A 16,001-nucleotide genomic window follows, 5' to 3' on the forward strand; every position below is an offset into this window, starting at 1 on the left:
TGGCCTTCTCCCGGCGGCGCAGTGACCATTTTGGAGGCCGTGTGCCTGCGTACTTGGCCTCTGTGAGGCCGGGCTCAAACCAGCCGAAGAGCCAGCTGAACCGGCTAGAGGGGGCAATAAAAAGAGACGGCAGGGGGGAGAGGGAACCTCCACGAACACACACACACACACACATACAACCTCCAGGAACTCCCCCAAGTGGGATAAGGGAATAAATATTTATTTATAACAAAAAAGGTCAGCGAACCCCAGGGGTGTTTGTTCTGGGGTCGGGCCAAACGGGGTGGTTTGGTTCAACCCCGAACCATAGAACCGAACCAGCTCTACGTTGAACTGGCTCGGCATCGAGCCAGTTTGCACACCCCTACAATCCAGAACTTTACGTCTATGGAGTTCTGGGTTAGGAACAAAGGAAGCTGCCATATACTGAGTCAAACCATAGGTCCATCTTGCTCAGTATTGTCTACACAGACTGGCAGCAGCTTCTCCAAGGTTGCAGGCAGGAATCTCTCTCAGCCCTATCTTGGAGATGCCAGGGAGGGAACTTGGAACCCTCTGCTCTTCCCAGAGCAGCTCTGTCCCCTAAGGGGAAGATCTTACAGTGCTCACACATCAAGTCTTCCATTCATATGGAACCAGGGTGGACCCTGCTTAGCTAAGGGGACAAGTCATGCTTGCTACCACAAGAGCAGCTCTCCTCTTTGTGGGTTGTGTGGAGAGAGCATGCCATTTGTAGAGTTGAACCCAAATAAACTTTCTGCAATCAGCTGAACATTGGTCAGAAGTAGGCCCTCCAACCGAGCTCCTGATCTCTGCACATGTTCTCACCAAGTTCATCTTGTATGAAGATGGTGTGTGTGTGTGTGTGTGTGTGTGTGTGTGTGTGTGTAACTAACTCTTTCCAAGTGGCTATGTCCAGCATTCATTTGTTTACTGATTTTACTCAGACATCCAAAAACCTTCCGTTTATGATGAGAGTTAAGATGGCTTTCCATTTTCACTTGTGCTCTAAAAAAAAAGGAAATTCTAATTTAAGGTTCCCATCTTAACTTCTGCACCATATAAGCTGTAAAAGACTTTGTACAATCTTGTATGTTACGCTGCTTTAGAAAGCAGGCTCCATGCACCCACACCTTTACACATGAGTAGACCTCACTCCTACTCACACATGCACTCTATGCCCTTACTTGTGAGCAGACGCACATCCTTCCGAAACTCATTGCATTCTTGGTTATGAATAGACTTCTTACTTACTCATAAGTAGATCTTACATTCTTATGAGTGAACCCCACACAGACAACATTGAGAGTCTTTTTATCAGCAAGGCCAACTGTCTACTCATGAGTAGGGATACATTCTTATTCATTAGTAGACTTCACCCTTACCTTTGAGTAGACCAGCATCCTTTCTCAAGAGTATACCTACTCACAAATAAGGGTAAGGTTTACTCATATGATTGAGGACTACTCAAAGCAAGGATGTACTGTCTACTCATAAGTAGACAGTAGACATGCGTCCTTTCAGTCCCAAGCGCCAGTTCGGGCAGAGCCTTTGCAGAGGGAGGAGCACAGCTTGCGAGCTCCTCTCTCCCTCCTCAATTTAGGACTTTCTTTGCTCAACTGTCACGGGCCAGGGTAAGGTGGTTTCGGAAGTTGGGAGGGAGGGAGGGTGGGACTTCGGAGGCAGCGGCGGAGGCTGCATTTGTGCTTTTAGTTTTCTTCGGCCTTCGCTCGGCCCCCGGTCCCGGCCTCCGTCTCCCTGGGCGGGTCTGGACCTCCGCCGCCATTCCCCCTCCCGCCACCCACCGCGGCCCATGTCTCCGGCCGGGGCGGCCACCCAGGGCTCCAGCGGGCCCGCCACCCACCGCCGCTGCGGCCCGTGGCTCCAGCGGGCCCGCCACCCACCGCCGCCGCCCGCAGATCCGGCCGGGCCCTCCGCTCCCTGGGGCCTCTCCCTTGCCGCCGCGGGTGTCCTCTGGCCAAGGCGGCGGCGGCCAGTGTCCCCCGGCGCCGCTCACCCAGCTTCTTCGGGGCGGCCGCTTCTGGCTGCCCAAGATGGCCACCGGGTGCCGGTGGTCGTGTCTCCCTTGCTCTGTTCTGTGCATGCGCTCCGCGCATGCGCAGAACAGGCCAGGGAGGCACGGACACACGCTTGGTGTCCGTCCACGGACGGACACCAAGCGTTTTATTATAGAGGATGTACAAAACCTGAAGGGTTTAAGCAGGCCTGCTCAATGTTTGCCCCCCACCCGGCTGTTTTTGGACTACAACTCCAATAATCCCCAGCCACAGTGAGCAATAGCCAGAGATTATGGGTGTTGTAGACTGTAACAATCAGCCGATAACAGCCTTGCCTTTCCTCTAAAGGGTGAACCGGAAGTGTGCCCTGTCCTGCCCAGGCTAGGATTCCTGCCCAGGCTAGGAATCAGCCACTTAGCATACTGTGGGCGGGACCTTGAGCGCCATGAGAGAGAAAGGGAAGGGTTTCTTTATCTCAGAAGGAGCTAGGCAGAAGATGAGCAGAAGGCTTAGTAAGCAGCAAGGGAGTTTTGCTTCCTCATGGTTAACAGTTAGCTTGCGTTAGATTACCTTTTTTTGGTGTGCTTTGCAAATCTTTACAATTGTTCTAAGTTTGTTTATCTGTAACGTAAGAAATGCTAAACCTATGCCCAAGTCCATCCAGGGTGCTGCAAAAGTCTCTGTAACCTAAAGAGGCTTTCAAAGGTTCATATATCCCTGTTCCTTGCAACTGAGTTGCTTTTTGAAGTATTCTTGCAACTACTGAACATTTCTTTTACTTGTAACTAGAAGCTGAGAAAGCCTCACAGAATCAGTCTGCAATATTTTGAATAAAGCTTTTCTCTTTTTGTTCTTTGCATTTTACCTGCCTCTGAGTGGATTTTTAACTCAGGAAAAGGGTTTACTCTGATGCAGACACATCTCAAGTTTGATTACTCAGCAACTCACTACCAAGTTTTCTCACCACATGGAAACTGCATGTGGAGAGGTTTTTGTACTTTTCCATTGGTAAAGAGAAGGAGAGTTTCCCTGGAATTTTGCCCACACCAGGGGGGGATAAACTCTGTTAAAAAGTGGGCGTGGTGGCAGCGCTACTGAAGAAGCAGTTTAAGTTTAAAGGAACAGCCTTTGTTGAGCAAACATGGAGGGAATGATTCAGCATTTTTCTCCCCCCCCACACACACGTGGGCTAGCTTTGAGACAAAGGCTGGGTTAAATCTGCTACATAGGCCAACATACGCAGGAGGGCCAAAGTTGAGCAGCCCTGGAACATAGGAAGCTGCCATATACTGAGTCAGACCATAGGTCCATCTCACTCAGTATTGTCTACCCAGACTGGCAGTGGCTTCTCCAAGGTTGCAGGCAGGAATCTCTCTCAGCCCTATCTTGGAGAAGCCAGGGAAGGAACTTGGAGCCCAGATGCTCTTCCCAGAGCGGCTCCATCCCCTAAGGGGAATATCTTACAGCGCTCACACTTCTAGTCTCCCTTTCATATGCAACCAGGGTGGATCCTGCTTAGCTGAAGGGGACAAGTCATGCTTGCTACCACAAGACCAGCTCTCTTCCCTGGTTTAAAGGAAAACCTTATAAACAGTAGAAATAATTTTTGCAAATTCTCCATCTCATCAAAGTACTGAAGCTGGGGTGGGGGGTGCCCTGAGAACTGTCAATAGAAAATACTGGTCTCTCTTTCTTGGTTATGTAAGTTGTATTACCCTCTACTGAAGGCCCACATTTAGATATCTGCCACCTAGTGACACAGCGGGGAAACAACCTGCCTAGAGAGCAGGAGGCTGGTGGTTCGAGGCCCCGCTGGTGTGTTTCCCAGAATATGGGAAACTCCTATATCGGGCAGCAGTGATATAGGAAGGTTCTGAAAGGTATAGTCTCATACTGTGTAGGAGAAGGCAATGGTAAACCACTCCTGAATTCTACCAAGAAAACCACATGGCTCTGTGGCCGCAAGGAGTTGACTCAATGGCACAACCTTTCCTTTCAACTATTCCCAATGTGTCACAGTCTACTAACTCCTTAAAAAGAGATTGAATACTATATGTAAACACACATTTTCCATATGAATGCTGCAGGCTTACAACACAAATAATTTCCCCCACAGAAAAATGACATTTATTATTATTATTTATTGTTTACACAGTCAGACAGGTGTTATTGGCTGGTTTGTTTTATCTAGACACCGAGTCCTTCCCAAGGACCTGGGATGGCTGAATTTTATTATCAATATTGTTATTATTATAGATACTGTCGCAAAATATAGGCTGTTCCAAGTAAAGCTGCTTTTTGTAATTGGCTGATGGTGATGTCTGTGGCTCCTATAGTGTTGAGGTGCTCTTCAAATTGTTTTGGAATTGCACCTAGGGTGCCAATTACTACTGGGATTATTTATTAATTTATGATGATGATGATGATGATCATCATCATCATCATCATTTAGATTTCTATACTGCCCTTCCAAAAATGGCTCAGGGTGGTTTACACAGAGGAATAACAAACAAATAAAATGGAACCCTGTCCCCAAAGGACTCACAATCTAAAAAGAAACATAAGATAGACACCAGCAACAGTCACTGGAGGTACTGTGCTGGGGGTGGATAGTGCCAGTTACATTTAGTAACTTAAAAGCGCATGTTCTCAGGATAAGGCTTCCACTCAAACAAAAAACTTGAACAAAAGGCTCATACCCTTTTAAAATATGTTTGCATAATCAGCTATGACAGAACAATTTAAAAATAAAACCAAACTTTGTCATTTTATTTGGAGCATAGGCTATGTTCATTTTATAGAATCTATTTCATCAGTCAATCAATTTCATCATGCCATATGTTCTGTGAAATAGTTATTTGACACAGCCACTGTTGCTTCACTTAACACTTCTGCCAATAAGCCTCAACTGAACAAAAATATCTGCTGAGGATAACCTTTTTGACTGTATTAGACAAGTGCTTATTAACCGCTTGGTACCAGTGATTTCAACCTTTCCAAGTATCCACAGCTCTTTAGCACATGACAAGGAGAATCTTGGTTCTTGCCCTAAGTAATGCCAATTCAGTTATAATCGGCTTATAATCAGCTTATAATCAGCCTTCTAGACACCACTGCAGTGTCTATCACATTAACAGAAGAACAGATATAAGGCATGAACTTGTAAAATTTACTGGTCACAAAATCATAGGTGCCCAACTCTACATCCAGTCCTAGACAGGGATGTGCACAAGATAGGGAACCGCATGAGGGAGGCTCGAAGGCAGTGGGGTGCTGCTTTAAGAGCGGGGGAGGGTGCACTTACTCCCCTCGCCACTTTCCCCTGCCAGCATCTGTTTTGTTCAAAAACCCATCAGGGTGGCAGAGTACCTCCCTGCAGGAGGTGTGTTGCAGGAGCGTCGGAGACTTCCAGTCATATCCAGACAACGGGGGCAACGGGGCGGCAGGGAGGTATGCTGCCGCCCCAATGGGCTTTGGAAAAAACGGACGCTGGTGGGGGGAAAGCGGCGCGAGGGGTAAGTGCACCTTCCTCTACTCTTAAAGTTAGACACCCCCTGCCGTCACAACAGCCGAACCAGTTCAGAGACCCAAAGGGCCTCCAAACTGGTTCTGTGCACATCCCTAGTCCTAGATGGCCAGCCTGTCACAGGATTCACGTTGTCTTTAAATAAATCCAGCTTAATGATCAATATATCCTAACCATTACATTAATGGAATCCTATAGCCTCTTATTTTCAGACTGTGCTCTCTACTTGCAGAGTAATAGGCATTAGATGAAGGGGAAACTACTGAGAATAATATTTATTTATTTTTACACTTCTATCCCGCTTTTCCTCCAAGGAGCTCAGAGCTGTGTACGTGGTTATTTTTATCCTCACAACAACCCTGTGAGGTAGGTTAGACTGAGAGATACATGACTGGCCCAGAGTCACCCAGTGAGTTTCATGGTTGAATGGGGATTCAAACTTAGATCTTCCTAGTCCTAGTCCAACCCTCTAACCACTATGCTATGCTGGCTCTCCAGCACAGTGTATGCAGCATCGCTGGTTAAAGGAATATGTACAAAGGAAAACTCGATTCAGGCCACAGTGCAGATTTAACATGGGCTCCCCACAAAACAGTTGCCAGATATTGGAACACACTTCCCCAGCTTCCTTTTAACCATGTTCAGCAAGATTTCCTCTCCTCCCTTGTCAGAATTCACCATATGTTCACATTATATCTACTTATGTGCTAGCCATATTTAACACTAAGCCTTCTTCTGAATCTTGTATATCACCAGTGGGCAGATTTCAGGCTCACAGGATCCATTTTCTTTTTTACTAGAACCTCAAACTCCACTATCTGGAGTCAGATGTAAATTTGTGGATCAGGAGCAGAGCCAGATGCAAAATGGTTGCTCATGAAGCACAGAGAAATACATATTTCACCCCTTGAGCAGGCATAATGTGCATATACAAGTAGAAATACCAAGGGGAGTCAATAAAGAAGAATTTAAATAAAACGTCAAAACTCTTTATTCCAGAAACATGAACTTGCACTGTTTTTCAATGTAACTACCTTGTATCTCAACACATTTATTCCAGCAACTGACAAGCTTTTTTATTTCATCAGAAAAATAAGTTTTTGGCAAAGAGCGCAGCCAGTTATGCTGCGCAACACTTTGAACATCTGTATCATCCCTGAACTTGCACCCGCTTAGTGCATTCAAGTGCCCCAGACATGAAAATCAGAAGGTGCAAAATCAGGATTGTATAGTGGATGTGGTAGGGTCTCTGATTTCAACTCCTGGATGCACTCCAGTGTTGTTTTGGCAACATGGGAGCAAGCATTGTGCTGTTGCAGAATAACTCCTATTGTTAGGGCACTGTGTCTTTTTGACCAAATTGCTGGCTTTAAGGGCCGTGAAGAAGTCTGCTGCAGGACACACATTTCTCCCTGTACTTGTGTTTTCATGGAAATGCACCACTACAGGATCATACCAGTCCCAGAACATAGCCAACATTATCTTCTTCCTAACCTAACAGATGGGTCAATAGAGAATGTGTGCATGCAGACATTCAAAATGCAATGTATAATTGGCTATATTCCTTCTTTACCAAAAGCTTTTTTCTTTGATGAAAATCAGTCACTGGAATGAACACGTCGAGATAGGAAATGGTTACATTGAAAAATAGTGTATGTTCATGTTTCTGGAACAAACTGTACTGTCTCCTGTTCAGTCCTTTCTGCTGGTGGCTCATCAGAAGCAGGCTGAACCTAGGGTATATTTTTCTTTCATGTGACCTGCTCTTCCACCAGTGTATAGGTACAAAGTATCCTCAGTGTGATTAAGTGGACTAAATGACCATACGGATCTTACAATTTTGATAGCTTCATTATTCCATATTGGGGGGAGGGTGTCAGCCAACATGAGAGGTGTTTTGTCTTATGTATCTGATGCTCCATAAAAAAGACCCGACAAATTACATCACTGGATGAAGAGAATTGGCTATGTGTGATGTAAGGGTCCCAGGCCACTGAAAATAAACTAGTCTAAACAGTTTAATGAAGGGTAATTTATGACAAAATGAACTAGGCATTTCAATGCAACATATCTTCATTGGTTTTATTAATTTTTAGATGTAAATACTGGCTGATATCCAGACTAACCCTGCTAACTTGGCAAAGAGGCACCTTTTAATGTGGTGATTCTCTTTATTTAGCAGGGGGGAGACTAACTGGCCCTATCCACCCCCAGCACAGTACCTCCAGTGACTGTTGCTGGTGTCTCTCTTATGTTTCTTTTTAGACTGTGAACCCTTTGGGGACAGGGATCCATCTTATTTATTTACTATTTCTCTGTGCAAACTGCCTTGAGTCATTTTTGGAAGGGCGGTATAGAAATCAATCAATCAATCAATCAATCAAACAAACAAACAATAATGAAGCAGTAGTGCTATGAACGAAGCACCAGTGTTTCAGAAGAGTTCCAGACTAATGGTGCACCAGTGCTTGCATGAACTGGGGATATTCTGATAACTTCCTCTTCTCCAGGAAGTACTCTGTGCCAACTGAAAATATGTCCTTGAGGAGATAAAGCAACCTCAGGGACATATTTTCAGGTGCTACATAATTCTTCTGAAGGAAGCGCTATGTTGACATTTACACACAGAGGCTAATCACACGACTGCTTGAATGTGGGCTAAGGAACCCAGTCCGCTTTCAAGCAGTCATGAGAACCGCCAGGAGCTGTGCGGCTCCCAGCGGTTAGCCCATTTAATTACCCCTCTTAAATGAGATAAGCAGAGGGAGCGCTCCACTAACCCCATTTTGATGATCGTGAGTCACCATGAGGAGACCCCCGACTGGGAGGCACCAACAAGCCTCCTGGCCTTGGGGGTCTCCCCAGAATGCTCAGCGCACTCACGCAGGGCATTTTGGGACTCCCCAGGGGCAGGAGGCCCCCAATCTCCACTGCCCTTACCGGCTCCATGACAGAGCCGGTAGTCGTGTGGGTGGTCAATTTGGCCGCCCAGGGCAAGCTCCTTGCTTGTCTGTGGGGAGAGCAGGCTAAGCCCGCTCTCCCCACAGAGCCCGGTTAGGCTCTACGCATGGATCATGTGTAGAGCCTCACAGACTGTTGACATTTACACACACACACACACACACACACACACACACACACACACACACAGTGGAACTGAGTTAGCTGAACTCTTCAGAAGCACCAGTGTTTCTCCTATAGCACTGGTGCTTTGTTAATCTGGATGGCAGCCTTTTATCTTTTGTCCGAGGACCCCAAGGCAATTTACAACCCTAACAAACATCTTAAAAATATAAAAAGTATTACAGCTGCTGTTGCTTTGGCTCTTCCATAGTTTCTCATGGAATTTGTTTACAAACCCAAAAGGAAAATATTGATAAGGCACCTATCTATTGGTATTCCAATATGAAAAACAGTACAAGTACAATTTACCACAAACTCCAGACTAATGTCTAGTGTCCCCAGTGTATAGCAAGTCAGGAAGTCAGCTTAGGACTTTTGACATAATGTCGGCATGTCAGCTAATTGCAAAATGCAAGCAGCTGGATCATATTTTAAAAACTGATTTGGAAAATATAGCAAACCAGCTGCACTTGGTAAATTTAGTCTGCAAATACTGTCCTTTAAAAATATTTTCCATCCATAATTTACAGCTTCTGTGGTCTCCTGGCAAGCACTTTAATATAAGTCCAATGCTGAGTAGTCAGTTTGGCATAAGACCAAAAGATGTTAAGTCTTTACCAGTATGACGACTCTAATACCACTCTCTGAAACTTTGCAGTGGAGAAGCAGCCTTGAGTCATTTAAATGCAAAGAACAGCCATACTAGCAAGGGGTTTCCCCCCTCAAAAGAACACCCAACACTGGCATGGGTGGCTCAAGGTGTACTTGACTGCTCAAGATCCTGGAGGAAGAAAGCACTCTTGCTATGGAAGGAGTAGGCAGAAGGACCTTTTTCTTTCCAGAAGTGAATTAAGACCAATACAAGCTAGTATGACAGCTTCTTCAAAAGTGATTGTGAGATGGCAGCTCCATTGTTGGCTGGTGAAAACTACTGGCTGTTGTAGAGGGCTACTTCATGCAAATATCTTCATATGGTGTTGCTTCAACACAATACATTTCAAACAGCCACCACTGTGCTGCATGCACATGTGAATTGGGTTTCAATGCCTGTGCCCCTGCGTGTCAGTGTCAGTACCCAGGGAGGTGAAGCATGTTGCGCTAGGCTAGAGGCATACAGTCTGGAACAATTTTGAAATGGGAGGCCGGAAAAGAAGGTTGAAGCTACTGGACCAAGAAGCTGAAGAACAGGGCTTAGACTGAAGGCAGGAGCTGAAGGCTGCATCAGAGAACTAGAAGCTGGCTCTACTCCAAAAAGGTGCCCAAAACTGCAGGATTTATTAAAATATTATTTTCTCTATGTCCAATGAATTTGGGCTGCATATTTTCTTTAGGGGAACTAAAATAATCTCTTAATAACATAGACTCCCACTATGTTTATAAGGTTTAATTCAGTTTTAGTGCCTAGGTTCCCAAACCGTGGATTGGGACCCCTTGGAGGAGGGTTGAGAATGCTTGGTCTCTGGAAGTGATCCACTGCTGCTGGGACACAAGCAGGGACAGGCAAACTTTGGCCCTCCAGCTGTTATTGAACTACAACTCACATCTTCCCCATCCACAATTGTAGTTGGAGGTGATGGGAGCTGTAGTTCAACAACAGGCTAGAGGCCCTTGTAATTTTTCAAGGCAGGGGTAAATGGAGATGGGGGGTGCAAATATGACATGAGGAAAGGGTTAAGAAGCCCCTTTCCCCTTCAAATCCAAGTCTCAGTAGATGCATTATGAAAAAAGAAATGTTCCTTAAAATAAGAACTACATGCTCTAAAACTGAGTTTAGCAAGGTTTCTGTGAAAATGAGCATAAAACTTTGTTTTTCTGAAAAAGACAGTAAAAAATGCTTTTTATTACTTGTCTTATACTATGACAGAAAAGGGAATGTTCTGATCACAGACACAGAAATTATAATGTAAAGAAGCAGCTGAAATTTTGTAGTACTCTGATTAGTTTCTAAAAAGAATACTTTGATTTTTCCAGATGGATTTGCTTTGCCAAGCAGTTCCATATGTCCTCTACTCATAATTACTTGCCTTTTATTGAAATCCCACTCTTTTCCAATCTCTTCCATACACACACACACTGCAATTATCATTCAAAGGGTGATAAAATTAGCAACAGGAGAATAAATAACTTTGAAGTTATAATCCACCAGTGAAGGGTGTGTGTGTGTGTGTGTGTGTGTGTGTGTGTGTGTGTGTGTGTGTGTGTAGACATCAATTAAGTAGTATTTCTGCTATTATTTCCAAAACAAAAAAATCTGAAAGAATTAAGTGCCTGGCTTTGGCAACTAAATATGATATTTTGTTCTTGGGCAAGTCAACTGCATAGCATTACCATGTGGGAGACAAAGCCATAATTGAATTTCCTTCTGTTAAGGCCAATGAAATGATAGCACTAGAAATTATTCTAATTGCTGAATTGAATCCTTGGATTACATCGGATGAACCATAGGGGATTCAGACATAATCTCTGCATCTTTGTCATGGAACCCAAATTAATTTTTAATAAGAATTTAAATGAATCATTTCACCTTTCAGTTCTTGTGTTCTCTCAGCATTTCATATTAAATTATCTATTAGCTGCTGCTAAAAATGGTGACAGAAAAGACAGCACACATACATTTGACCCCATTCAGAAGTTAAACTGCCTCTCTCATTAACCATAGTTACGTTACCGAGAGCAGTGTTTACATGGGCTTGTAAACTCATACCTTTCCTTTTCTACGTAAGTCCCTGATTCTTTCCCTTAACCATGTTGCATACAGGGGTGTAACTACTATTAGGCAAGGGGAGGCAGCTGCCTGGGGGCCCCCACGCCTCGAGGGCTCCCCCAGAGGCAAGTCACATGACTCCCCAAAACCCGCAGAGCTTCCTTCATTATGATCCTTCCTTCGTATTTCTTCCTTCGACCTGGCTAGTATCTCTCTCTCTGTCTCTCGACCCTCCCTCCCTGCCTCCCTCCTTGCCTCCCTTCTTGTGTGTGTGTATCAGCGAGGGGCTCATTTTAAAATTTTGTCTCTGGGCCCACTCCAGCCTTGTTACGCCCCTGGTTGCATAATTATACCTGCACAACCAATAACTATGGTCACTGTTAACCAAATTCCCTTATCTGAAAACCTGCTCCAAACTAATTAAGACAAGAACTTTGAGGCCCAAATGTGCTATGTAGGCTTTACTCAGAAACAAGACACTCTGAACTCAGTGGGGGTCATGAACCATCAAGTATGCTTAGGACTGCAGCCTTATTCAGTGCTGTGTATTAAGTACTGGGCCTATACAATTTTGCGAGTTAGAGATTTTGATATTTAAACAACTTCATATTAAATCATCCAAAGGCTTTATTTAAACACAAAACCCACTAAGTGGGCCATAGATAGCCTTAACACAGTGTTGGCTTCAATGTGAATGTCCAATGAAGTGTCAGATGCCTGGAATTCAAAAGTACTGCAGGCATGACCACCACAGTCCATTTTCCAACACTTCCAATCTAATTTTCTTTACAGTTTTGCATAAATCATAGTACATGACAGACTACTCCTGAGTAATCCTACTAAAATTAAGTAGTCCTGTAGAGTAACTCCTGAGTAGTACTAATGAATAACTTGGTCTGGATGCTGCTTAGTGATTATAAATGCAAAAGCAGGGATAGATGTACGAATCTTGTAAGAAGTGTCATGAATATTATCATGCCAAATATTGCCCGATAATAAGGTTAGTCAAATAACTAAATTCTTGCAGTTCAGAAATGAAATGATTTTTTCTCAGTCAAGTAATTTTCCAACTGACTTATTAGAATGGCTCAGCACCACTGCTAGGACTGCCACCAGACGAAATTTAAATCCTTCCTAACTTCTGTTTTCTTTTTAATTACATACTCTCCCCCCCAGCTCATCTTCAACTGCTTGACAATGGGCAATTTTAAAGTTCCCCTGGCCAACATTTCGGAAAGAGGAATACTGGTGTGAGGGACTTGCTGGAGCTTCTGCGCAACACGAAAGACAGCCCTGACTGAGTAGTGCAGCAGGGCAGCTGAGGAATGACTTAGACAGCTTCTGAGCAGTTGCCCAGCACTAAAGCCATTGGTTTAAGATGTTCTGCAGCTGCCCTCTAGTGCTACACCGGTGCCTTTCATATTGTGCCCTGGGCAGATACCTAATATGGCCTCTGTGTTTAATGCAACAAGCAATGCCTGATTTGGTTTTTGGAGACGTGGCAACAGTCATCCAATCTCATCTTCCCCTGAAGCTAAGACAGACACTTTCTCCACCCTTGCATAACAAAAAGGGTGTTCCTCGAGCCCAAATTCCTTCTTCACCACAACTTTTAAATGTACAGGAACCCCAGCACCAAACATCTGCTGTTTCCCTGGGATTAGAACTCTTGCTGAGAGAGTGTACCAGCTACCCAGGCAGTCAGTTTATACCCATAACCATTTATCTGCTTGCACTTTTAAAACCGCTATCTGGAGTGCACCCTAGGCACAGAAAAAGTACAGCTAAAGTTGTCAAAGACTAAACATTCCACAACTGTTAGGCCTGTTCATCCCGAGATGCACAGCTTGCGGATGTTTGGCATTCTGAGGAATACGTTCTGTGCATTTTCTTGCTGTGTTAGCCATTTTGCAAATTGCCATGTATGTTCCTTGTCATTCTTTTATGATAGATGCCTTCCTTCGTTGCTAAAGGATAAAGACTAAAACAACAAATAGCTTAGTTCTTTGAGAGATGTAGAGAATAAAAAATGAAAACTTCTAGCCCTGCAAGTCAGAAATAATAATGTGACATGTTACAGTTGCTGCAACGGAGAACAAATTTTATAACACAAAATAAAACGCACCACAGCTCACGCTCAATTCATGACAGTCCAAAATATGGGCTGCACCTACTCTTATTGTTAACTTGGTAATTCCCTACTCACTTACTAATAGCCAGTTCTATGGTGTGACAGAGAAGGTATCTTTTTGACCCTGTAAGAGTACCATAAGATGGTTATATCATATCAATTTCACAGAGTAATTCTGTTAAAAATAGAAAAGATGGAAACTTGTGGCACCTGATAGACTAAAAAAAAATGTTAAAAAATAAGCTATCCAAGAACTACTTCATCAGATGGAGTAAAAGGTGTTCCCCACTTTATGATGTTTCCCACTTCAGGTGGCTACTGAAACTAGACTTGTAAAATGGTCCCCATGCAGTCTACTTTACCCATGCAGTCTACTCTACTCTACTGAGCTCATGCTCCTACATAATTTTGTCCCATTTGCAATTCTCACTATATCCATGATATCTCATCTGTGAGCAGACAAAAGTATAGGCTCTTTCTACACTGTGAGTATAATCACAGGACTGACTTGCAGGTTAATTTCCATGAATAAAAACCAGTACATGGAACCAAGAGTAACCGTGCATTGCAAATGAGTCCAAGAGCTGATTGAAGAAAGAACCCTAGAATACAATACGATTGAATAAGTTGCTATTGAAATGGTTGTGCAGCCCAGCCATTCCTTCATGGTTTCCAGTAAGAGCCACATGTATCTGATTTTTTGCCAATATATTTCCTCACCAAAAGGAAAAGACTGTAAATGAATGTTAATGGCAAGTCCTGTAGTGTTCTAATTAAAATGTTAAATGAACCAACATTCTGAAATCAATACATTTTTATTTCACAGATAAATACAGGATGTATGTGCCCTTAAGCAAAAGAAGAAAGAAATCAAAAGGTGAACTATACATTTGTCCTTCAATGTGATTACTATCAGGGTCCTTTTAAAAAAAATCATTTAAAAAAAATTTAAATCGGATTTTTAAATTTTAATTTTAAAACAATTCATAAAGAACCTAGTCAAATATATCATCATGAATATTAATCATAATTATATTATATGAACATATTCTATGAGCAGCAATATATGGGGAGGAGAGATAACAGATATGATTAGTCCTATTCTGCAGGTGGCATACATGCAGTTGGCACACATACTCAAGTGCTTGCTCCCCCACACCCCTCCACCAAGTGCAAAGACAAAGAAGATCAATGAATGAATAGAGGATTTGGGATCTGAGCAAGGAGGAGGAGTCTGGATATAAATACAGGGGGATGGAGAGGGGAGGGGAATAGAAGGTGAAACCAAAAGTGAACAGAACATATTCATGTCCCGAGGAAACCTTTCCCTCCACTGTAGAAGGAAAATACCTATCACAGCAGCAGGCCCTAAAAGAGACCTGATTTGAGAATATTTTAATGAAGTTTCTGTACTTGTAGGTAAGAAAGCCATTTGTGCAAAATGTAAACAGTGCAACAACGAAATGCAAGACCTGGTTGCCTGAATGAAACAGCATTATGAGAAGTGTGTACCTATTATAGTGTGTACTGACAAACTAAAAATGAAAACCTACATCTGTATCTAAATATGTATCTATATATACATTTCTCCTGGGTGTGCCTTCGAATGTGCATCCCAGCCACCCAGCTGATTGGTTGGGCAGCATAGGCGCCTGATTGGCTGGCACACCCAGGAGAATTGGCCGGTGGTGAGCCAGGCCACGGCGGTGGGCCCGGCAACGGTGGCTGCAGGTCCAGCCTGGCCGCGGCAGCGAGGCGGCAGTGGGCCCGGCCGCAGCAGCGGCACTCGGCCCGGCAGCCTGGGCCCATGCCCGCCCAGAGACTGGGGCAGAAAGTGGGGGTGGGGGGAGAGGTCGCTGGCCACAAAGAGGCTGGCTGCAGAGAATGGCAAGCGGCGGCAGTGCATTCAGCAGGCCACGGAGGTGGCACTTGGCGCGGCAGGCGCAGCTGCAAAGGCAGCACTCGGCCCGGTGGCGGGCCAGGCCATGGAGGTGCTGGGCTTGGCCACAGAGGTGGCTCATGGCCAGGTGGGGGGACCGTCCGTGGGAGGCTGGGGTGGGAGAGTATTGGGCGGCGGGACTTCCCTGTTTGCTGCCCGGGAGGAGGAGCGCCGGTGGCGGCAGGGCCCTTTTTGGCTGGCCGCCACCCAGTAAGTAGAGTAAAATAAAATGCAGGGGGAGGAGGGAAGGGGGAGGAGAGAGTGGGGGGGAGGGCAAGAGAGTGAGGGGGAGGGCAAGAGAGAGAGGGGCAGGGGGAGCGGAGGGCAAGAGGAAGTGGGCCAGGGGGGCAAGAAAGAGTGGGGCAGGGGAGAGAGTAAGAGAGTAGGGGGAGGGCAAGAGAGAGTGGGGCAGGGGGAGAGGAGAAGGGCAGGAGAGAGGAGCAGGGGGAGGGGAGGGAGGGCAAGAGAGAGTGGGGCGGGGGAGAGTAAGAGAATAGGGGGAGGGCAAGAGAGAGTGGGGCAGGGGGAGAGGAGAAGGGCAGGAGAGAGGAACAGGGGGA

At 44.9% G+C, this 16,001-nt stretch overlaps 1 protein-coding gene and 1 long non-coding RNA gene across 10 annotated transcripts in view; one reads left to right on the forward strand and one right to left on the reverse strand.

Annotated features, from left to right (window-relative positions):
- Nucleotides 1-16,001, reverse strand: part of ME1 (malic enzyme 1) — a 309,975-nt gene that overhangs the window by 81,831 nt on the left and 212,143 nt on the right. The window lies entirely within an intron of this gene.
- Nucleotides 1-16,001, forward strand: part of LOC128341061 (uncharacterized) — a 138,096-nt gene that overhangs the window by 76,216 nt on the left and 45,879 nt on the right. The window contains exon 3 of one of the 3 annotated variants that reach the window (XR_008314177.1): nucleotides 14,329-14,379. The exons of 1 other annotated variant lie outside the window; for it this stretch is intronic. This is a non-coding gene — a long non-coding RNA (uncharacterized LOC128341061). Of the gene's footprint in view, nucleotides 1-14,328; nucleotides 14,558-16,001 lie in introns of those variants that run through there. One more of the 3 variants, XR_008314174.1, reaches the window with a different exon arrangement.

Source organism: Hemicordylus capensis, chromosome 1 (assembly GCF_027244095.1).
Source record: "Hemicordylus capensis ecotype Gifberg chromosome 1, rHemCap1.1.pri, whole genome shotgun sequence".
In the NCBI taxonomy this organism is placed as follows: domain Eukaryota; kingdom Metazoa; phylum Chordata; class Lepidosauria; order Squamata; family Cordylidae; genus Hemicordylus; species Hemicordylus capensis.